Source organism: Hemitrygon akajei, chromosome 16 (assembly GCF_048418815.1).
Source record: "Hemitrygon akajei chromosome 16, sHemAka1.3, whole genome shotgun sequence".
Lineage (NCBI taxonomy): Eukaryota > Metazoa > Chordata > Chondrichthyes > Myliobatiformes > Dasyatidae > Hemitrygon > Hemitrygon akajei.
Genome location: NC_133139.1, coordinates 81,628,544 through 81,652,658, shown reverse-complemented (window position 1 = coordinate 81,652,658; position 24,115 = coordinate 81,628,544).

Sequence of the window (24,115 nt, the reverse complement as noted above, 5' to 3'; positions counted from 1 at the left end):
ACTCATGTCCTTGTTTGAATCTCCCCTACTCTCAATGGAAAAAGCCTATCCACGTCAACTCTATCTATTCCCCTCATAATTTTAAAAACCTCTATCAAGTCCCCCCTCAACCTTCTACACTCCAAAGAATAAAGACCTAACTTGTTCAATCTTTCCCTGTAACTTAGGTGCTGAAACCCAGGTAACATTTTAGTAAATCTTCTCTGTACTCTCTCTATTTTGTTGACATCTTTCCTATAATTCGGTGACCAGAACTGTACACAATACTCCGAATCTCAATGATCTCAATAAATTTGAGTTATTAGGTTGAAAAATCAAATGAAAAAACATTTCTGACACATAAAATTCAAGCTCACTACTGAACTTATATTTCCAAGCACTGATCCGTTAACCCCCCCCCCCCCCACCCCCAACCACTCCCCAACCTTGCTTGCTATTTACAGCCAGGCAGCATATGCATTTCAGATACAACACTGAAGATTGTTGTAACACAAATGTACCCCATAAGGCCCTCAGACTAACAATAGTTGGTATGGTACCTGGACTACTGAGCGTTTCTAGTATTTACAGGTTTTATTTCTTTAAAACAACACCGATCAGCCCCCACCCCACCCAAACGTTGCGGTAGTTCTTATTCTCCACATGCAAATGGTGAAAAGTACATCGACTTCTACGACTTCCAAAAGGGAGAAAGGCATAATAGCAATTTCTTAAATCGAGTGTGCACCCACTTTGCAAGTTGTTTTTTCTAACTAATGATCTGGCCGAGGGTAAAACAATCTGGCCCGCTAAACTTAAAGAAGAGAAACCCCGTTTTTTAAAAATAGGGATTAATACCTGATGTTCATGCTTTGGTTGTGGGTGAGTTGATGCAGGAAAGCCCCATGATTAGTTCAGTTCTCACTCCATAGATGTGCGCAAGATTCCAGGCAGACAGACCAAGGGAGAGTACCGCAGTGCCGGAGGGGCGTTCTGTGTCGCGACGAACCACCGTTAAACCGATAATCTGGCCGTTTTCTCAAGTGTACCTTGGAGATGTCAAAGTTTTCCCACAGTGTCCTCGAGTCTACATTTATCCCTGATGATCAAACGGAACTCTAAATATAATGAGCCATTTCACAAACTGTGGGATCTTGCTGTGTGTGTTTTGGTGGGGGAGCGAGTCCGAGTCAGGGGCTTTTCTTCGAGTGTCATTCGTTGGGTGCCCGGCCCCGGCGTGTAGCTGAGCCGCGATCCGCCGCTCCTCCTCACCGCCCCGGCGATGCCCCGACGTTAGCCGGCAGAGTGACGCGACAATGGTGTCTGTGTCGGGCGGGAAACGCGCCCTGGCCCGGCGCCTTGCACTAATGGCCGGCTCGGAGATGGCGGCCCGCGGCTACCTGCTGCTGCTCATTTGCACCGTGGGCAACCTGACACTGGGTGAGTCTGTTGTCACCAGTGAGGTAAAACCAACCGCACTCAACAAAATCCAAAGCCAAACGTAGACTCTATGGGCCAAATAGTTTAATTCAGCTCCTATATCTTATGGTCTTACATGGCAGCGGACAGTTGATTTTCATCTTACTGGATCTGACAATTGATCACTGGACCCATTATTTAGATAAAGGAAAAAAGACAAATGCACCCAAAATTATCAAGGTGTTTCACAACTACAAGTTTATCTTTGTAGTTGTAGTAAAAGACGACTACAATTTCAGCTGTTGGATCATTCTCCTCCTCAAATGTAATTGCTAATATTTTGGCACCTTATCTGTTTCCACTTTGAATATCTTATAGGCTTATCTCAATTACTTTCTCCTCCTTCACTAAACTCCCTAAAACCTACTCTTGGCTCAAATTCTGATGCTGCAGTGTGTGGCTTATTATTTAACTGTGTTTGAAAATAAGAGTATAAGTAGGAGGAGGACTGGACTATGGCTCTTTAAACCCACTCCATCATTTGTCAAGATGATTGCTGATTTTCAACACAGTGTCCTTTTTCAGCACTATCCTCCAACTGATAGGTCAGCTGACAGATGTATGTGTTGGGGAGCACTTTGGGTCCAGTGATCACATTAGCATTAGCTTCAATATAATTATGGAGAAGGACAGGACTGGACCTAGAGTTGAGATTTTTGATTGGAGAAAGGCTAACTTTGCGGAGATGCGCAGGGATTTAGAGAGAGTGGATTGGGTCAAGTTGTTTTATGGGAAGGATGTAATAGAGAAATGGAGGTCATTTAAGGGTGAAATTATGAGGGTACAGAATCTTTATGTTCCTGTTAAGTTGAAAGGAAAGGTTAAAGGTTTGAAAGTGCCATGGTTTTCAAGGGATATTAGAAACTTGGTTCGGAAAAAGAAGGATGTCTACAATGGATATAGGCAGCATGGAGTAAAGGAATTGCTCGAGGAATATAAAGAATGTAAAAGGAATCTTAAGAAAGAGATTAGAAAAGCTAAAAGAAGATACGAGTTTGGTTTGGCAAATAAGGTGGAAGTAAATCCGAAAGGTTTCTACAGTTATATTAAAAGCAAGAGGATAGTGAGGGATAAAATTGGTCCCTTAGAGAATCAGGGTGGTCAGCTATGTGTGGAGCCGAGGGAGATGGGAGAGATTTTGAACGATTTCTTCTCTTCGGTATTCACTAAGGAGAAGGATATTGAATTGTGTAAGGTGTGGGAAACAAGTAAGGAAGTTATGGAACCTATGACAATTAAAGAGGTGGAAGTACTGGTGCTTTTAAGAAATTTAGAAGTGGATAAATCTCCGGGTCCTGACAGGATATTCCCCAGGACCTTGAGGGAAGTTTGTGTAGAGATAGCAGGAGCTCTGACGGAGATCTTTCAGATGTCATTAGAAACGGGGATTGTGCCGGAGGATTGGCGTATTGCTCATGTGGTTCCATTGTTTAAAAAGGGTTCTAGAAGTAAGCCTAGCAATTATAGACCTGTCAGTTTGACATCAGTGGTGGGTAAATTAATGGAAAGTATTCTTAGAGATAGTATTTATAATTATCTGGATAGACAGGATCTGATCAGGAGTAGCCAGCATGGATTTGTGCGTGGAAGGTCATGTTTGACAAACCTTATTGAATTTTTTGAAGAAGTTATGAGGAATGTTGACAAGGGTAAGGCAGTGGATGTAGTCTATATGGACTTCAGCAAGGCCTTTGACAAAGTTCCACATGGAAGGTTAGTCAAGAAGGTTCAGTCGTTAGATATTAATGCTGGAGTAATAAAATGGATTCAACAGTGGCTAGATGGGAGATGCCAGAGAGTAGTGGTGGATAATTGTTTATCGGGATGGAGGCCGGTGACTAGCGGGGTGCCTCAGGGATCTGTTTTGGGCCCAATGTTGTTTGTAATATACATAAATGATCTGGATGATGGGGTGGTAAATTGGATTAGTAAGTATGCCGATGATACTAAGGTAGGAGGTGTTGTGGATAATGAGGTGGGTTTTCAAAGCTTGCAGGGAGATTTATGCCGGTTAGAAGAATGGGCTGAACGTTGGCAGATGGAGTTTAATGCTGAGAAGTGTGAGGTTCTACATTTTGGCAGGAATAATCCAAATAGAACATACAGGGTAAATGGTAGGGCATTGAGGAATGCAGTGGAACAGAGAGATCTAGGAATAACAGTGCATAGTTCCCTGAAGGTGGAGTCTCATGTAGATAGGGTGGTGAAGAAGGCTTTTGGAACGCTGGCCTTTATAAATCAGAGCATTGAGTACAGAAGTTGGGATGTAATGTTAAAATTGTACAAGGCATTGGTAAGGCCAAATTTGGAATATTGTGTACAGTTCTGGTCACCGAATTATAGGAAAGATATCAATAAATTAGAGAGAGTGCAGAGACGATTTACTAGGATGTTACCTGGGTTTCAGCACTTAAGTTACAGAGAAAGGTTGAACAAGTTAGGTCTCTATTCATTGGAGCGTAGAAAATTGAGGGGGGATTTGATCGAGGTATTTAAAATTTTGAGATGGATAGATGGAGTTGACGTGAATAGGCTGTTTCCATTGAGAGTAGGGGAGATTCAAATGAGAGGACATGATTTGAGAGTTAGGGGGCAAAAGTTTAAGGGAAACACGAGGGGGTATTTCTTTACTCAGAGAGTGATAGCTGTGTGGAATGAGCTTCCTGTAGAAGTAGTAGAGGCCAGTTCAGTTGTGTCATTTAAGGTAAAATTGGATAGGTATATGGACAGGAAAGGAATGGAGGGTTATGGGCTGAGTGCGGGTAGGTGGGACTAGGTGAGATTAAGAGTTCGGCACAGACTAGGAGGGCCAGAATGGCCTGTTTCCGTGCTGTGATTGTTATATGGTTATATATGATTGATTTTCCCCTGGTTTCTAGAAATAAGCAATCTCTGCTTTGAATGAAGTGAGCTTTCTCAGCCCTTTGGTGTAGAGAATTCCAAGGATTCACTATATTCTGAGTGAAGAAACTTCTCATCACCACTATACTAAATAGCCTACTCTTTATTCTGAAACTGTGACCCCTGGTGTGTGGCTCCTCAGGAAAAGAATATCTTATTTCGAGCAACCTCAATTGGGTCAGCAAATTTGCTGATGATACAAAGATTGGAGGTGTAGTGGACAGTGGGGAAGGTTTTCAAAGCTTGCTGAGGGATTTGGACCAGCTGGAAAAATGGGCTGAAAAACGGCAGATGAATTTTAATACAGACAAGTGTGAGGTATTGCACTTTGGAAGGAAAAACCAAGGTAGAACATAAAAGGTAAATGGTAGGGCACTGAGGAGTGCAGTAGTGCAGAGGGATCTGGGAATACAGATACATAATTCCCTAAAAGTGGAGTCACAGGTAGATAGGGTCATAAAGAGAGCTTTTGGTACATTGGCCTTTATAAATGAAAATATGAAGTATAAGAGTTGGAATGTTATGGTGAGGTTATATAAGGCATTGGTGAAACCGAATTTGGAGTATAGTTTGCAGTTTTGGTCACCAAATTATAGGAAAGATATTAATAAGGTTGAAAGAGTGCACAGAAGGTTTACAAGGATGTTGCCAGGACTTGAGAAACTGAGTTACAGAGAAAGGTTGAATAGGTTAGGACTTTATTCCCTGGAGTGTAGAAGAATGAGGGGAGACTTGATAGAGGTATATACAATTATGATGGGTATAGATTGAGTGAATGCAAGCAGGCTTTTTCCACTGAGGCTAGGGGAGAAAAAAACCAGAGGACATGGGTTAAGGGTGAAGGGGGAAAAGTTTAAAGGGAACAGTTGGGGGGGGGGCTTCTTCACACAGAGAGTGGTGGGAGGGTGGAATGAGCTGCCAGATGAAGTAGTAAATGTGGGCTCACTTTTAACATTTAAGGAAAACCTGGACAGGTACATGGATGAGAGGTGCACGGAGGGATATGGTCCAGGTGCTGGTCAGTGGGACTAGGCAGAAAAATGGTTCGGCACGGCCAAGCAGAGCCAAAAGGCCTGTTTCTGTGCTGTAATGCTCTATGGTTCTAACCTGTCAGGCCATATATGAATTAAGTAAGTTTCAGTAAAATCTCCCCTCATTCTGACTTCTAAAGTATAAAGATCTTGTTTACCCAATCTCTCCTGTAATAAATATGCCGTCCTGGAATTAGTCTAAACATTATCTGCATTTGTTATGGGGTAAGTGCATCCTTTCTTAGCTAGGCTGACCAAAACTATACAGTATGCTACAAATATGGACCAACTAAGGTCCAATACAATTGAGTAAGGCTTCCTTACTCCTGTATTTAGATCCTCTAGTAACAAAGGCCAAGGAACATCACCCACATACCATTTTAATAAAATACGCTGATATTGTTTGTGCACTAAAGTGGTTGACCTTATGTTTTTCCAGATATATTCCTTTTGCCTTGTAGTTACCCACCCTCCTGAACTTCTTTCCAACTTCCAACACACTCATAATCCCAACTTTAGTATCGTCAGCAAACTTGGAAAAGATATTTAGCTCCCTCACACATATTATCGATAGCGATTGTAAATCTCAGGTAGTACCAGTGCACTATCCTTCAAATAATATCAAGGACATTTTAACTCATTAGTTGCAATCTGTCAGAAGGATGGTCTGATTATTCCCAGTCTTTATTTGTATCGTCAGCAATCTTCAATCTGTATCATTATATTCCCCCCTCCCCCCATTCCATGTGTCTAATCTTATTGATCAACCTGCATGGAACCTCACCTAAAGCTTTTAGAAATACACACATCTAATAATTTCTTCTTCTCTATTCCACATCTTCAAAGAACTCCAGCAGATTACTCGAACATCATTATCCTTTCAAAAATCCATATTAGCTTTGCTCAATCTCATTATCCTTTTCAAGTGTTCTGTTATTACACCTTTCATTATAGATTCCAGCATTTTCCTTTTGAATTGAATTGAATTGATTTTATTTCTTACATCATTCACGTACATGAGTAAAAATCGTTAAGTTACGTCTCCATCTAAATGTGCAATGTGCGATCATAGTAATTTATAATAATTAAAACATTCAGTGTAATATAGAGTACACTCAAGTCAGCGTGAGTTCATCAGTTTGATGGCCTGGTGGAAGAAGTGTCCCGGAGCCTGATAGTACTGCTTCCCGGATGGTAACAGCTGGAATAGATTGTGGTTGGGATGGCTTGGGTCCCCAATGATCCTATAGGCCCTTTTTACACACCTGTCCTTGTAAATGTCCTGACTCATGGAAAGCTCACAACTACAGATGCACTGGGCTGTCTGCACCACTCTCTGCAGAATCCTGCGATTAAGGGAGGTACTGTTCCCATATCTAGCAGTGATGCAGCCAGTCAGGATGCTCTCAATTGTGTCCCTATAGAAAGTTCTTAGGAATTGGTGCCCATACCAAACTTCCTTAACCATCTGAGGTGAAAGAGGCACTGTTGTGCCTTTTTCATCACATAGCTGGTGTGTACAGACCACATGAGGTCCTTGGTGATGTGGATACCGAGGAACTTGAATCTGTTTACCCTCTCAACTCCAGATCCATTGACATCAGCTAACAGGTCAGTAGTTCCCTATTATTTTCTCCCTAATGTCATATAGTGGAGTCACTTATGTCAAGCAACCATCCAAAAATGCAGACTATAAAGAATTTTAGAAGATAACAAGCAGAGTTTCCATGAAATTTATAACCAAGTCTTTTAGAACTGGGACGTAGACCAAGTCCTTAGGATATACTAACTTTCAAGCTTATCAGCTTCTGTAGTATTACTTGTTGACAGGCTTATTTCTTTGACCTCCAAGGAGATCACAACCTTGTCGTAGGGTTTGGAGGCTTGTGTGACTCAATAACACGGAGAGCTTTGTTGGTTGGATTCAAGGCCTTATGCTTTGACTCTTGGTAGGATCACCCATGCCAAACAGATTAAAGGGTGAAGGCTAGACTAAGAGTGGTTCACTGATCCTCCAGGTTCGGGGGTTCAGCTCAGGGCTAACAATCCTGACTCAAAAAAAAATTGTGACGGAAACAGCAACGAAGAATCCTTCTATATTTATGGGCAACGGTACTTCCACCCAGGATTTGTGTGGCTGACAGTGGTGAAAACTGAGAGGAAGCTTTTGGCAGGATGAAGGCAGCCTTGAACACTGCCAAGACAAAGACCGAACTTGCTTTTTGGAATGTACAAACCATGTGCAATACTGGCAAGCTAGCACAAATAACTGCAGAAATGCATCATTACAACCTACATACTGTGTACTAGTCATCAGTGAAAGTAGATAGGATCTGCAACTGGTGAAACAGTTTTATTCTCAGGAAGTGAAGATGGTCAGTATCATGATGGTGTAGCTATCATCTTGAAGGAAGGCATTGAGAAGTGTTTGCTGGAGTGGAAACCAATCAACAACAGACTGAAAGGGAAACAAGTGAACATTACTGATCCAGTGCTATGCTCCAACTCACAATAATGACATTGAAGAAAAAGACGTCTTCTATGAACAGCAGCAATCGTTCAGGGTAGAGTTAACACCACACCATGACGTAATCATTGTCATGGAGATCTAAATGCCAAAGTGGGAAATAACTCACACTTCAACAGGATCATGGGTGTGGAATGATGAATAACAATCATAAAAGACTGGGGGAATTCTGTGCCATGAACAACCTGGTCATAGGAGGGAACCTCTGTCCACACTATGAAATCCACAAACTGATGTGGTGCTCACACAATGGGCAAGAACCAGGTTGACTATTTAATGATCAATTGTAGATGCAAATAATCCCTGCAGGATGTAAAGTTGAAGAGGAACTGGAAGTGTTCACCACCTTATTGTAGCAGTGATAAAAGTCAAGCTGAGAAGCACTGGGACCTGAACGCATGTACAAAGACTTTTTTTTTAAAAAATTTTTATTAGTTTTTCAAAACATTTTACAAAATTAAAAACCCCAAATCCCAATGAGGAGCATTAATACAGTGCAAGATTAAGCATACAATAACAATATGCTACAAAGGAAGAGAATTTAACAAAAAACCACCTAAATTAAAGACAAGTGAGCTTAGTGTCCTCCCCAAGCCCCACAACACAAGAAAAAAAACAACAACAACTCCAGACCAACCACCACACAGTATAAAGAGTATAAGTCCGGACAGTCAAACTCCCAGACTGTGAATACACTTAGCAACAGAGGATAATAATGCCTACTACCAGAAAAAAAAGGGAGCTGAAAGCAAGGGACCGAAAAGAAGAAAAAAAAAGAAAAAAAAACCCTAGTCAAGAGGAAGGTTATGAAAGTACTCGATAAAAGGTCCCCAGACCTTATGGAACTTTAGATCAGAATTAAGAACTGAATAATGATTTTTTTCGAGGTCCAAGCAGGCCATAATGTCGTTAAGCCATTGCGCATGAGTGGGCAGGGCAACATCTCTCCATCTAAGGAGGATCAAGCGTCTCGCCAGGAGAGAGGCAAAGGATAGTATTCGGCATTTGGTCGGACCCAGACATAAATCTGTCTCGCCCCAAAAACCGAACAGAGCAATTAAGGGGTTAGGTTCTAGGTGCTGATTCAGAATACCTGATAATGTAGTGAAGACATCTTTCCAGAATATCTCCAAGCTAGGACAGAACCAGTACATATGAATGAGAGAGGCCACGCCCCTCTTGCATTTATCACAGAGCGGACTAATGCCAGGGTAGAATTGAGATAGCTTAGATTTAGACATATGGGCTCTATGAACAATCTTAAACTGTAAGAGGCAATGGCGAGCACAAAGGGAGGTTGAGTTAACCGATTTGAGAACTGAGTCCCAGCTCTCCACGGATAAGGAGATATTTAAATCCTGCTCCCAGGCCATTTTAATTTTATCCACAGGGGCCCGTCGTCAGGCTGCTAGTTTATCTCGGATAATTGAAATTAAACCTTTACCTAGGGATTAATGGAAAGAAATAGGTCCATAGCATTTTTCGCAGGCATTTCAGGAAAGTTAGGAATTAAAGGAGCAGTAAAGTGTTGGATTTGGAGATATCTGAAAAAGTGAGCGTTGGGCAGGTTGAACTTAACGGAGAGCTGCTGAAAAGAAGCGAAGCGATTATCAATGAAGAGATCTTCAAAATGTCTAATGCCCTTCCTGTACCAAACATGGAATGCTGAATCGTACGTAGTAGGTAAAAAAAAGGTGATTATGTGCGACAGGGCTAGAAACGGAAAACCCCTGGAAACCATAGCATTTCCTGAACTGAGCCCATATACGCAAAGTGTGTCTAACCAGAGGATTAGCTATTGATCTGGGCAGACTGCTAGGGAGTGCAGAGCCAAGAAGTGCAGATATAGATAATTCTTTAGTGGAGCTCAACTCCATTGCCACCCAGTTAGGGCACTCGGGTTGACCGTGGAAGAAAGACCAGAAAGCAGCACAGCGTATATTAGCTGCCCAATAATATAAGCGAAAGTTAGGTAAAGCCATGCCACCCTCTTTTTTAGATTTTTGGAGGTGGATTTTATTAATTCTGGAGCGCTTATTCTGCCACAGATATGACAAAATAATAGAGTCTAAGGAATCAAAAAAAGTTTTAGGAATAAAAATTGGGATAGATTGAAATAAGTATAAAAATTTGGGGAGAACATACATTTTAACAACATTAATACGACCTACCAAGGACATAGATAGAGGTGACCATTGTACCAGACTCTGTTTTATAGTATATGAAAGATTGACAAAGTTTTCACAAAAGAGATCTTTAAACTTCTTTGTGACTGTAATTCCAAGGTAAGTAAATTGATTATGGACTACTTTAAAAGGGAGATCACAAAATATTAGTTCTTGTGCTTCTTTATTAATTGGGAAAAGTTCACTCTTATGTAAGTTGAGTTTATAGCCAGAGATCTGGCTAAACTGGTCAAGAAGTGAAAACATTAGAGGTAAGGATGTAGATGGATTTGAGAGAAAGAGTAATAAGTCATCAGCATAGAGAGAAACTTTATGCTCAACACCCCCTCTCCAAATCCCGGTCAATTCAGGACGATTTCGAAATGCTATCGCCAGAGGTTCTATAGCCAAATCAAAGAGAAAGGGACTTAAGGGGCATCCCTGACGGGTGCCACGTTTGAGATTAAATACTTGGGATTTCTGAAAATTAGTTAGAACAGAAGCAGTAGGACACAGGTACAGCAATTGGATCCAAGAGATGAAACTTTGGCCAAGGTCAAATTTTTCTAAGACTGCAAAAAGGTAGTTCCACTCTATACGATCAAATGCTTTCTCCGCATCAAGGGAGATAACACATTCAGGAGTCCCAGTTGGAACTGAGTATAAAATATTAAATAGACGCCAAATGTTAGAAAAAGGGAGATGGTTTTTAATAAAGCCTGTTTGGTCATCAGAGATAATAGAGGGAATAACGGTTTCTAATCTATGAGCCAACACTTTAGCTAAGATCTTTACATCAACATTGAGCAGAGAGATCGGCCTGTACGAGGAACACTCTGTTGGGTCTTTGCCCTTTTTTAAAAGAAGAATAATAGATGCCTCATTGAAAGAGGGTGGCAATTTGCCGTAATTAAACGAGTCAGATAATACTGAAAGTAACTGAGGAGAAAGAAGTGAAGAGAATGATTTATAAAATTCCACAGGGAACCCATCAGGTCCAGGAGATTTCCCTGAGGACAGTGCAGAAATTGCAAAAGATATTTCTTCTGGTGATATAGGCGCATTGAGTTTGGCTTTGGAATCAGATGAAAGTGAGGGGATATTCAGATTCTGTAAAAATTGATCCACCGAGATATTGTCATTCAGGGATTCAGAGGAATAAAGCCGAGAATAAAAAAATTTAAATGCGTCATTAATTTCTAAATGATCCGATATAAAGTCTCCGTTCTCCTTCCGGATCTTTGTAATATGTTGTTTGGCTTTGGAACACCTCAGCTGATTGGCTAGGAATTTACCAGACTTATCCCCATGAATGTAAAAGCGGCTCTTGCTTTCGAGAAGTTGGCGTTCGACAGGTTGAGTGGACAGAAGGTTAAATTTAGTTTGGAGTTCAACACGCTTCTTGTATAATTCAGGGTTCTTAGTTTGGGCATATATTTGATCCAAATCTTTAATCTGGTTAATGAGGTCTGCTCGATCTGTACGGGATCTTCTATTGAGATTTGCTGTGTAAGAGATTATTTGACCCCTCAGGTATGCTTCCATGGCATCCCAGACAATCTGGGATGGCACTTCAGGTGATGTATTAGTGTTAAAATAAAAAGTTATCTGGTCCTTAATAAATTTTACGAAATCATCATCCGATAATAAAGTTGAATCAAACTGCCAGTGTTTGTTCCTCTGAGGGAGACCAGGAAAGTTCAGAGAGAGGGTAATTGGGGCATGGTCAGAAATCAGTATACTCTGATAGTCACAAGAGTGGGCAAATGGGATAAGTTTGTTATCGAGTAAGAAATAGTCAATTCTAGTGAAGGTATGGTGAACATGTGAGAAAAAAGAATAATCTCTCTCCGTAGGATGGAGGAAACGCCATATATCAGAGATACCAAAATTAGAGAGAAACGATTGAATAGCTAAGGCAGATTTAGTAGGTGACCTGGTAACAGAGGATGATCGGTCCAGTTTAGGATCCAACCAACAGTTGAAGTCACCACCCAGTATAAGAGAGTATGAGTTTAAGTCTGGTAGTGAGGGAAAAAACCATTCAAAAAAGTTAACATCATCAAAGTTGGGGGCATACAGGTTTGCTAGTGCAACTTTAGTGTTATATAGTTTACCAGAAACAATAATAAAACGGCCATTTGTATCAGATATTTTATTATGGAGTTCAAAAGGAATATTTGAGTTAATAAGAATGGAAAATCCCCTAGCTTTAGCGGCAAAGGATGAATGAAAATGCTGACCCGCCCACTTTGACAGAAGCCGGGAGTTATCAAAACAACGAATATGAGTTTCTTGGAGGAAAGCAATGTCAGCTTTGAGTTGTTTAATATGTGAGAATACCTTCCTCCTTTTAACAGGGTGGTTCAATCCCTTTACATTCCAGCTCACGAATTTAAGTGCACTAGCCATTATCAATTACTAATGCATAAAAGGCAGTAGGCATATAAGAAGTCAAGCAGTACAATAGCAGTCTGGGAGCAGAGATGTAAACATAGATTCGTAAGGTCAAAATATAAACATGTCCTAAGCAATAAAGAGATGTTGGAACTGGAAAATCCACCCCACCGCACAACCCAAAACTAGACGGCTACCAAAACAAGTAGCTAGCTCTACCAAAAAAATTAACCCAAATACAACTTCCAGATCTGTGTCATTAACAACAGTTCCGTATAAATACTATAGCAAATAATAACTAGTTTATGCACTAGAAAACATAACTACAGATTAGAACACCTTCTGCAGAAATATAAAACTTAATACAGAGAAAATCGGAAGAAAACCAAAACTAACCTACCCGCGAAAAATTATAGAAGAATAAAGTAAGAGAAAGGGAAAAAAAAAGGTAAGGAGGAAAAAGAAAAAAGAAGAGGAAGGGGAAAATTATAAATTCAAGACGAGTATTTATCAACCGTTTACAGAGAAGGGAGAAAAAAATTCAGAGATTAGAAAAAAGGGGTGAAGAAAAGAAAAAGATCAAATAAATAAATATTTAGAACAAAGGAAAAATAAATCAGCAGTTGAACTGTGAACCGACAAACAGGGAGGCCTTCACTAAAGACTTCGAACCTCCAAAACAAGTTAGAGTTAGTTGTAGAACTCTGTAGGTAAAGTTATACAAGAATAAAAATAGATTACACACACACCAAATCCCGGGAGAGATTGTCAACAGCCCTTAAAGTTTCAATGAATAATGTCTGAGTGATTCAAGTGAATTCCGAGTCCAGAGAAAGTAATTTTACTACGAGGAGTACTTATCCACCATTTTAGGAGGTCCGATCAGATTCCAAAGATGACTGGATAACCGGAAGACTTGCCACAAGTGCTTCAGTTTCCTTCGCTGATTTGAACCACTTGAATTTCCCAGTATTAAGCTTGATTCGTAGATCAGCAGGGTTACAAAGGGAAGGTTTGAAACCACGATCAAAAAGCACTTTCATTACGCCTTTAAACTCAGCGCGCATCTTTAAGGTCTGGGGTGCAAAATCTTCCACAAAGCGAGTGGCTGTATCCTTGAAAGGAAGCGACCCCCTGCGACGCGCCTCCACGATCAGACTGTGTTTTACCTGGTATTGATGGAAACACAAGATTACTGGTCGCGGGCGGGAGCCCAGAATTCCGGGGAGAACGTAGACTCTGTGTGCCCGTTCGAGCTCGGGCGGCTTCGGAAGCAAATCTTTCCCGATTAACTCACAGAGAAATTCAGCAAAAAACTTCACGGTTGATCCCTTTTCAGTCGCCTCTGGTAATCCCAGAATTCTGATGTTGCAGCGTCTGCTACGATTTTCGAGATCCACCATTTTGGAAAGAAGTTTGTTAGATTTTTCCTCTAAACTGGAACAGAGAGTCTCCAAGTATCGAACACGACTTTCTAAATCTTCAGAAGTCGAATCGATGCGAGATAAGTGTTCAGCATGTTTGTCCACTTTATCGTTGATTCGATCCAGTTTATCTTCTAACTGTTTGAAAGCGGTTTTAAATTCCTTTAAGATTTCGTCTCGGAGCTTTCTAAGCGCAACCATTGTCTCGTCCAACGGGGTCATAGCTTCTTTTCTCCCGGATTTAGAACTCTTGCTAGACATTGTAAGTTAGATATATTCACAGGCAAGTAAGAGATACCGAAATAATTCCTAACTAAGGTTTAAAAAATGAAGACATTTAGTGCAAAGATAGCGACAGTAACGGAACAAAAGTTCGGAGCAGCTAAACAATCGCCATCTTACCGGAAGTCCACAAAGACGTTTTGATGTTGAAATGCTCAGGGACACCAGTGTGAGATCTGCCTTCACCATTCAGCTTAAGTACAAATTCTAGGCCTTGCAAGACCTTGACAAGGACATGCCAGTAGACGGATTGACATAACGTGGAAACAGATTGCCTCAGTCTTTAAGGAGAGCTGTGAGGCCTGTCTAGATACCGAGCCGGAAAGAAGGACAAAGGATGGATCGAGCAGGAAATAGGAATAGCCTTAGAAGAAAGACAGAAAGTTAAGAAGAAAGTGTTAGATGCAAAGTCAACACATTAAGGTGAAGCTTCAACTAGCATACACGGAAGCTAACAAGAAAATGAAGTAAGAAATGATACGAGAACCTACATGGAAGATCTCACAGAAGAGGCTGAAGTAGCAGCCAATCGAGGTAATCAGGGAAATGTATACAAGATTTCAAAATTGGTATATGGGAAGTTCTAGGCTAGATCCAGTGGTTCTGTGAGAGATAAGAACAGTCTACTTTTGAGAACTGAGAAAGAACAAGAAGTACAATGGACAGAATATTTCACAGAATTACTGAATAGACCAGCATCAAATGAAGAACCTGACATACAAGAGGCAGCAGGGAACCTCAACATCAACACAGATCCACCAACGAAAGAAGAGATTGTTGCTGTGATTAAATCATTAAAGAACAGCAAAGCTCCAGGATATGACAATTTGACTGCCAAACTGTTCAAAGTTGAACCAAAAGTTGCAGCAGCCATTCTGTAACCACTGTTTTCTATAATCTGAGAACAGGGACAAGTACCAAAAACTAGACAAAAGGAGTTATTGTTAGGATCTCCAAGAAAGGAGTGCTAAGTGATTGCAACAACTGGTGTGGCATCACACATTTTCAGTGCCCAGCCAGGTTCTCACCAAAGTCATTGTCCAATGGATTATAGATACTATTGATGTGTGTTTGAGGAAAGAGGAAACTGACTTCAGGAGGAACAGAGGCTGTGTCAGCCTGATCTTCATGCAGCATAACATGATAGAACAGTGCACCGAATGGCACAGACAACTATATGTGAACTTCATGGACTTTTAAAAGGCTTTTTTTAGCATCCACAGGGAGAGCCTTTGTTAAATTCCCAGATCATAGGGGATCGCTTCCAAAATTGTCTAGCTTATCCACAGTTTCTATACTAATTTCACCTACACAGCTGGGGACTGCAATTTAAACTTTAAAGTCAAGACAGGACTCAGGTAAGGCTGTGTGGTGTTGGCAATATTTAACCTGGTGATTGACTGGGTAATGAGGTAAACAATGAAAGATAAGCAGAGACGCAATAGGTGAGCTCTATTCTCTACGTTAGAAGATCTTGACTTTGTGGATGACCTCGCATTACTACAACATACATACCAGCACATGCAAGGAAAATCTCAGAGCCTGTGTATCTTTGCTGGACAGGTTGGACTCAGAGTCAGCCAGAGAAAGACTGAGACCATGACCCTCAATGTCGAGTCACTTCCCATCAAGACACCTGACATCAACTTACCCAGCACCAGCAGATTCACCTGCTTGGGCAGCATCATTGGGCAGGGTGGTGGGACCAAGAACAGCATCCAGCGCAGACTCTGCAAAGCTAGAAACATCTTCAGATCAATGGGAATTGATATGGAATTGATATATATAAATATATATATAATTGATATATATAAATATATATATATATATAAATATATAAATTGATATATATATATAAAATCATATGGGAATTGACCAAGTACAGCGTCAACACCAAGGTGATGTTGTTTCAGAGCTGTGTTCTGTCCACACTCTTGTGGGGTCAGAATGCTGGCACGTGACAGAGAACGACCTTGTGAAGCTGTTGTCATTCCACACCATGAACCACCCAAATATCCTCCATATTTTTTGGCCAGGAAAGATCTCCAACCATGCTCTACTCCTTCATGGCCACAATCATCATGAGAAAACGTTGGAGATGGATTGGGCTTGAGATGAGAAGAGGCAAACTACATCATCAAGACAGCACTTCATTGGACTCCTGAAGGGCAGGGGAAATGCAGGAGACCGAAATCATCTTAGCGTCATACCGTAGAGGCAGAACTAAGGACCCGAACCACACCTTGGGCACAATAGAGAAGAGGACAGATAGAGATGGAACAACACACACAAAATGCTGGTGGAACACAGCAGGCCAGGCAGCATTTATAGGGAGAAGCTCTATCGACGTTTCGAGCCAAGACCCTTCGTCAGGACACGTAGAGATGGAGATGGTGTTACAGTAACTTATTTTCTTGTCATTCTTGCTTGATCCTCAATTCTCTCATACTTCTGAAAGTTTTCATGTAACTTCCATGAAGATAAACATCTGCTGTTTTCTAGCTCTGCATTACAAGTTCTCCCAATTCTTTCTTCAGGAGAGCACATATACCCTCAGTATTCTTTTCCTTTTTAGATACTTACATAAACCTTCACAGTCCAATTTTATGTTTCTTGTTGGTATAGTCTCTTTTTCAACCTTTCTTTATTAATTTCATAACCCTCCTTTGATGAGTTCTAAATTCTATAAATACTTATGTCTCATCTTCGAAACTTTGTAACCCTCTTCCTTTGATCTAATATTTAATTTGTCACTCACTAAAAAATAGTCCTGTTGGTAGCCTGGAAGGTTTTAATATGTTAATTTCACTAATGGGTAGTTACTTATCCAATGTGCTGCTGTCAATTGAGATTTGTGAAAGTATAAGCTTTTGTATATTATCTATTTGCTCTTGCATGACATTTCTTTTCGTCAGGCTTTTGGGTTGATGGCACTTTTAATTTCTGCTTTTGGAACTGACCAATTTCAGTTTGGACCTCTGCCTTCAAAAAACTTCATCATGAGTGGTTTTCTTCATCTGACTTCCATCTAATTAGTAAAGACTGTTGGCAGGAATTAGCTGATGACTCCCTTATCATTGGTACCATGAATCAGAATCAGCATTAACATCACTAACATATGTTGTGAAATTTGTGATTTTGTGTCAGCAGTACAATGCAAAACATAAAAATACTACAATTTACAATAAGAAGTATACATAGAGTCATATAGTATTGGAAAACTACATCACAGAAACAGGCCCTTTGGCCCATCTAGTCCATGCCAAACCACTTAAACTGCCTAATCCCATTGAACTGATCCTGGACCATAGCCCTCCCACATATTCTTCTGCAAACTTCTTTCAATCTTATTTACATCTTTTCTGTGGATAGGTGACCAGAACTTCACACAATACTCCAAATTAGGCCTCACCAACATTTTATACAACTTCAACATAACATCCCAACACCTGTACTCAATACTTTGATTAATGAAGGCCAATGTGCCAAAAGCTTTCTTTGTGACCCCATCTACCTGCGATACTACTTTCAATAAATTATGGACCTGTATACCCAGATTCCTTTGTTGTACCGTTCTCCTCGGTTCTCTACCACTCACTGTGTAAAATCTACCCTGGTTGGTTCTCTCACAGAGCTACTTCTCACATTCGCCTGCATTAAATTCCATCTGCCATTTTTCAGTCAGCTCAGATCCTGCTGCAAGCTTTGATAGTCTTCCTTCCTATCCACTATACCACCAATCTTGATGTAATCTGCACATTTACTGATCTGAGGGAATTATATGGAGAATTAAAAGGGCTAAAACCTAACTGACTTATTGGCAGCTTGACGAGTTGTGCTGTGAGAATAATGTATGAACAAAGAAGTGTTTGTTGCATGAGAAAGCTTCTCTGTCTACCCTTATCAAAGTATGTATATGATAATGGATGTATATCAGCAGCTCCAGACAGTATTCGGGGCTCAACTTGGGTTGCAGATTTTCCTAAGCTCTGTGAGCCGGGTTTTGTAGTTCAACTGAGTGACGCAAGCTTGCTATTAAACAGTATGTACTTTTAAGTAAACAGTGTTTGATAATTATTTCCTGGGCCTGAACCTAAAGTCCTCTGGTAGAGAGGCAGTTCAAAATCTTGCCACAGCAGCGAACAGGGTCTCAATATGTGGTAGACCCCTCGCCAAAACTGAATAAGTGGATAGATGGAATGTCAGGGTGAATCAGAGACGAATGGGCCCACAAGGTAAGGTTTAACCTTGGTTCCTCTTTGCTCTCTGACTGTTTGTTCCCTCATTTTGGCGGGAAAAATCCACTGACTGGATCCAAAGGAAATAGTAAATCAAGACTGGTGGTTCGAGTCCCCTGGAATAGTAAGTCAAGACGGGTGGTTCAAGACCCCCAAAATAATTGAGAAGTTTGAGTCTTCTCAAAAGTCAAGACGGGTGGTTCCCCGGAAGGAAGGGGACCTCAGAGATCTGAGGTGCAAATGATGAGGATGGAGACTTTGATGATGCGTTAGGCCCTTCGACTTATCCGCAGGGTTACTATCAAAGCACTTCATCGTGGTAGATGTGAGTGCAACTGGGCATGAGTCGTTGAAGCAGCTCACCCTGCTCTTAGGCACTACTATGATTGAATCTCTGACTGCGTACCTGCTCTGTCTTACTCTTAATTCACATAAAATCTCTTAGAATTCTCCTTTATATTTCAAAGCTACCTTGTTTCCTTTTTCGCCCTCCCCCACCCGATATCCCTCTCAAGTGTTTTAATGTTTTTAATCAGTTACATTCGTTTAAGTAATTACTAAAGTATTTTTTCTTTTTTCAACTGTTTATTGATTTTTTTAACATCTAGATCGATATATTTTTGAGTGTCAGTGACTTATATAAATATTTTATTATTTAAATAGCTTTAACTTACTGAGTACATTGTTTTCTGTCAAAGTACTTTGTCCTGGCTTGCTCATATCAACTGAAGTACGATGTTTTACTGCTTCACTGTGAGATGGTCTTGCCTATGTATATTAGCCATTCAGGTTATGAACTAGTGAATTTGGTACTTGGATGAAAGAACAATGGGTAATTCACAGCATGGGTCTGACTCAACAAAACCAAGTGATTACCTTGATATACAGTGCCTCATCCCCCTAGCAAGTTTTCACGTTTTATTGTTTTAACAGCATGGAATCACAGTGGATTTTATTTGGCTTTTTTTTGATCAAGAGAAAAAAAACTCTTTCATGTCAAATTGAAAACAGATCTCTACAAAGTGATCTAAATTAATTGCAAATATAAAACACAAAATAATTGATTGCATAAGTATTCAACCCCTTCAAGTCACTATTTAGTAGATGCACCCTTGGCAGCAATTACAGCCTTGAGTCTGTGTGGATAGGTCTCATCAGCTTTGCACATCTGGACACTGCATTTTTCCCCATTCTTCCTTGAAAAACTGCTCAAGCTCTTTCAGATTGCATGGGGATCATGAGTGAACAGCCTTTTTCAAGTCCAGCCACATATTATTGATTGGATTGAGGTCTGGACTCTGACTTGGCCAGTCCAGGACATTAATTTTGTTGTTTTTAAGCCATTTCTGTGTTACTTTGGCTTTATGCATGGGGTCATTGTCTTAGAAACATAGAAAACCTACAGCACAAAACAAGCCTTTCGGCCCACAAAGTTGTGCTGAACATGTCCCTACCTTAGAAATTACTAGGTTTACGCATAGCCCTCTATTTTTCTAAACTCCATGTACCTATCCAAAAGTCTCTTAAAAGACCCTATCATATCCGCCTCCACCACCGTTGCTGGCAGCCCATTCCACGCACTCACCACTCTCTGAGTAAAAAACTTACCCCTGACATCTCCTCTGTACCTACTCCCTAGCACCTTCAAACTGTGTCCTCTTCAACCATTTCAGCCCTGGGAAAAAGCCTGTTGCCTTGCTTGAAAACCAAATCTTCTCCCAAGTCACGGTTCTCTTGCAGACTACATCACGTACTCCTCGAGGATTTCCCTGTATTTTCCTGCATTATTTTTACCCTCTACACAAGTCTTGCAGGGCCTGCTGCAGTGAAGCATCCCCAAAGCATGATGCAGCCGTCGCCATGCTTCACAGTAGGGTGATGTATTTTTGATGATGCCAGATTAGTAGTCAGTCTAATAGCCAAAAAGCTAAATTTTGGTTTCATCAGACTGTAGAACCTTCTTCCATCTGACTTCATAGTCTCCCACATGTCTTCTGGCAAACTCTAGCTGAGATTTCATGTGACTTATTTTCAACAGTAAGCGTTCGGCTCGGACTAGAAGGGCCGAGATGGCCTGTTTCCGTGCTCTAATTGTTATATGGTTAAATGGACAATAGACATTTTGAGCCAATCCCTTTATCATAACTATTTGTTTCTTCAGATTTACAGCATCTGCAGTCATTTGAAACTCTCCGTACTGTGTTTTTTGTACAGTTTACATTATTTTTCTGTATGTATTCTTTCTTACAAAGGAAATTACAAACTTTAGCTGACTCCACTTTTGAATGTATTTGCCTTGCTTTATTGGAGATGATAATTTAACTTTATCTATTGAGAATACAAAGTAAGTTAGTAACGGTAACTATTAAGGTTGTAGAGCAAGGGTTTCGTGTCCCATATTTAATGTTTATAGTCATTCCCATACCGTGCTTCATTTCAGCACTTGCTCGTCGGAATGAATGGGGAGCTGCACGTGAAGAGGACAATCAGAGACAAGCTGCTCCAATCACTATGGTGGAGCAAAGAAGTGAACGCACTCCCAGACTGCATGGAGGTGAGGTAGATTACTACAGTCCTACAGTAGTGAATGAAGCTTTACATGTGATATTGATCAGGGACATTGTAAATTAGTAAACTCACATTTTTACTTGTCCTTCAGCTTCAAGGCATCAAAAGGGAGTTCTCCAAACTTAAGTCATGTTATGGTAAACTTCAGAAAATAATGCTTACATTTACAAAGTGCCTGCCATGTCTAGGTTCAAGTTTATTTGTCACTTATACATCAAAACGTGTTGTTTGCGTTAATGACCTTGGAACTATTTAAAAGCTTCTGTTGTAGTAAAGCAAGGTTATTTGCAAAATGTTGAGCATAGAACATACAACACAAAGTGTGGTGATTGAGGGGTAATGTAAGTCAGAATATGGAACAAAATCCCTTGTTCTGAAATCATTTTTCATCAATTACGAGAGCAGATAGTACCTCAGTTTAATAGTAACAAACAATCTATTACAGGAGTTCAGAGAGTCAAGCAGCACCTATAGGGGAAAGGAATTGTCGACAGTTCCAGCTCCTGCAGTCCTTGTGTATCCATTTAAATATAATATCTGACAGATAGTGTATCTAATAGCATAAACTCCTCCATACTGTATTAAATTGTTGGCCTAGTTTATGTGCTGAAGTGTTTACAGTGGGACACCAGTTCATAACGTTCAGATTCAAAGTTAAGAGTTTCACTATTAATCTGAAATTGATACCTAGAGGGCTCAGTTTTGATAGAATTTCCTCCTGCTTTTCCTTCTCTGTCCAGCAGGAGCTCTTTCTGGTTCTTTGAATTAGTGCTTAAAATTGCATTCATTAGCTGTGACTTTGAGGTTTGAATCTGCACCTTACTCTGACTAAATTCTCTGTGGTGTGGAGCCCAGAGTTAGGTAAATTCACCATTGCATTAAGACTTGTATACTTCATATCTTCTGTAATGAAACCAGATATTCAATTAAATTATTTAAAACCTGTACCTTTTTGCTAACTACACTTAACATTTTCTGAATCATTATCCTCAGTATTATCACAAAGAATTATTTTAATATCATCCAGGATTTATTGACATTGACCTCTTATGGCCAATTCTTTTAATTTCTCTGGTCTTCAGAAGTATTTATATTTTTTGCATTTTTTTTAACGAAAGGTTCAAAAATCTAGGTAATGATAGAGAGCTAAAAGATGATAAGGCTAGCAGGAAGGAGTTTAAGAATGAAATTAGGAGAGCCAGACAGGGCCATGAGAAGCCCTTGGTGGACAGGATTAAGGAAAACCTCAAGGCATTCTACAAGTATGTGAAGAGCACAAGGATAAGATGTGAGAGAATAGGACCAATCAAGTGTGACAGTGGAAAAGTGCGTATGGAACCGGAGGAGATGGCAGAGGTACCTAATGAATACTTTGCTTCAGTATTCACTATGAAAAAGGATCTTGGCAATTGTAGGGTTGACTTGCAATGGTCTGAAAAGCTTGAGCATGTAGATATTAAGGAAGAGGAAGTGCTGGAGCTTTTGGATAAGTCTCCGGGTCCGGATGGAATGTACCCCAGGCTACTGTCAGAAATGAAGGAGGAGATTTTTGAGCCTCTAGCAATGATCTTTGTATCATCAATGAGGACGGGAGAGGTTCCGGAGGATTGGAGGGTTGCGGATGTTGTTCCCTTATTCAAGAAAGGGAGTAGGGATAGCCCAGGAAATTATAGACCAGTGAGTCTGAAGGTGGTTGGTATGTTGATGGAGAACATCCTGAACATTTGGAGAGGCATAATATGATTAGGATTAGTCAGCATGGCTTTGTCAAAGGCAGGTCGTGCCTTACGAGCCTGATTGAATTTCTTGGGGATGTGACTACACACATTGGTGAAAGTAGAGCCGTAGATGTAGCGTATATGGATTTCTGCAAGGCATTTGATAGGGTACCCCATATGCAAAGCTTATTGAGAAAGTAAGGCGGCATGGGATCCAAGAGGACATTGCTTTGTGGATCCAGAACCGGCTTGCCCACAGAAGGCAAAGAATGGTTGTAGACGGGTCATATTTTGCATGGGGGCCGGTGACCAGTGCTGTGCCAGGGATCTGTTCTGGGACCCCTACTCTTTGTGATTTTTATTAATGACCTGGATGAGGAAGTGGAGGGATGGGTTAGTAAATTTGCTGATGACACAAAGGTTGGACGTGTTGTGGATAGTGTGAAGGGCTGTCAGAGGTTACAGCAGGACATTGATAGGATGCAAAACTGGGCTGAGAAGCGGCAGATGGAGTTCAACCCAGGTAAGTGTGAGGTGGTTCATTTTGGTAGGTCAAATATGATGGCAGAATATAGTATTAATGGTAAGACTATTGGCAGTGTGGAGGATCAGAGGGATCTTTGGGTCCAAGTCCATAGGACTCTCAAAGCTGCTATGCAGATTGACTCTGTGGTTAAGCAGGCATACGGTGCATTGGCCTTCATCAACAATGGGATTGAGTTTAAGAGCTGAGAGGTAATGTTGCAGCTATATAGGACCCTGGTCAGACCCCACTTGGTGTACTCTGGTCAATTCTGGTCACGTTAGCACAGGAAGGATATGGGAACCATAGAAAGGGTGCAGAGGAGATTTACAAGGATGTTGCCTGGATTGGGGAGCATGCCTTATGAGAATGGATTGAGTGAACTCGGCCTTTTCTCCTTGGAGCGACGGAGGATGAGAGGTGACCTGATAGAGGTATACAAGACAATGAGAGGCGTTGATCGTGTGGATAGGTAGAGGCTTTTTCCCAGGGCTGAAATAGCTAGCATGAGAGGGCATAGTTTTAAGGTGCTTGGAAGCAGATACAGAGGAGATGTAAGTGGTAATTTTTTTACACAGAGAGTGGTGAGAGCATGGAATGGGCTGCCAGTGGCAGTGGTAGAGGCGGAAACGATAGGGTCTTTTAAGAGACTCCTGGATGGCTACATGGAGCTTAGAAAAATAGAGGGCTATGGTTAAACCTAGGTAGTTCTAAGGTAAGGACATGTTCAGCACAGTTTTGTGGGCCGAAGGGCCTGTATTGTGCTGTAGGTTTTCTATGTTTCTCTGTTATTTTTGCTTTTAAAATCATCTGTAAGCTAATTGCCTCCTTGGAGATATATTTCAGGAATTTCTCAGTCTTATGTTTTACTGTGACTTGGTAG